The sequence below is a fragment of the Narcine bancroftii genome, chromosome 2 (assembly GCF_036971445.1).
Source record: "Narcine bancroftii isolate sNarBan1 chromosome 2, sNarBan1.hap1, whole genome shotgun sequence".
NCBI classification, from domain to species: domain Eukaryota; kingdom Metazoa; phylum Chordata; class Chondrichthyes; order Torpediniformes; family Narcinidae; genus Narcine; species Narcine bancroftii.
In genome coordinates this window covers 210,465,348-210,466,795 of record NC_091470.1, presented here as the reverse complement: position 1 = coordinate 210,466,795, position 1,448 = coordinate 210,465,348, and positions in this window count along the sequence as shown.

Sequence of the window (1,448 nt, the reverse complement as noted above, 5' to 3'; positions counted from 1 at the left end):
ATTCCAATATCAATTAACTGTTGGGCTGTTGAGTTTCCATCTCTTGCTTCCCATTCTTCCCTTTCGGAACCAAAACAAGCAGTTGAGGGATCTTTTCCTATTCTTTCCCCTGCTTATTATCAGGTAGAGAATTAGCAAAAGCATCATTAAAAAACTGAATTTGATACTCCCTATAAAATACTTTAAGCACAGCCGGACAATGAAAAACAAACTTATAACCCTTCTTCCACAAAACAGCTGTAGCTGAATTAAATTATTTACGATGTTTAATTACAGCTTGATTCAAATCAGCAGGAAAAATACTCTATTATTCTTAACAAGTAAAGGGTCCTGATTTCTTCTACCATTTTGAACTGCAAGTCTTAAAATCAATTCTTTAACCTGGTAACGCAAACATCGAATCAGAACAGAAGCTGGTGCGGTTTTCTTCATATTGCTTGATGAGCTCTATCCAATTCCAAACCATTTGGAAAGTAAGCTGTTCCCAAAACTTCGGGAATCCACTTCTGAAAGAATTGTACTGGATCCAAGCCTCAAAATTTTCCGGAAGACCAAGAATTTTAACATTATTCCTCCAACTCTGATTTTCCAAAACATCAATCTTCTTCAACAAGTTGCTTTTCTGAATCTCCCAACCAGTGCACAAATCCTTCATCTGTCCCATCCTTTCTTTACACTGGTCCACATCATCTTTACAAACAATAAATACATCTTTGAGGACACTGTCTTGACCAGTGATCTGGCACCAGCAGGGGCCGCACCCCCCCAGCATCATGACTACCCGGCCCAACCTCCCCATCATTCAACTTTGGCACAACCAAAGCCAACCTTGGCACATTCAGTATTCAGGGCCGACCTCCTCCCTCCACCTCTCCAGAGGGCCCCACTCCTAGTGGACCACACCCACTCAGCCACTCCCCACCCCCACTGCAGATGGACATGCACACCACTCTGCCTACACCATCGCCTGCCCCGGCTATGCCGGACCCAACCAACCCTCAGGCAACCCCGCCCTCACGGTCCTTTGACCAGGAGTCAACCCTGTGATGGTCTCAGACTCAGACGGCTGCTGAACCAACTGAATCTGTAAATACCCTCTGACCCCGGGACTCATTTTAAGAAGGGGATGAATGTGGTGATATGAACACCAGCCTACTGCAGGAAGACCACAGCTGACTCCACCTGGCCAGCTGTCAACCGACCTGAATAGAAACTTGCGCTGGCCCCTCCTGGGCCAGCCATCAGGACAGAAACTGGTGTACAGACTTTTAATGGATTAAAGCCTGTTGTACAGTCTTTGCTGAGTTGTTGCGTTTGCTTGCTGAATCACAGCGTGCCACACTCCTTGATGCAGATTGCATTTTTCCCTACTATTAACCAACATGGCCAATAATTTCATCAACTCTAAGCTTCTTAGTTATAACTGCCAAATTTAAGTATGTCATTGA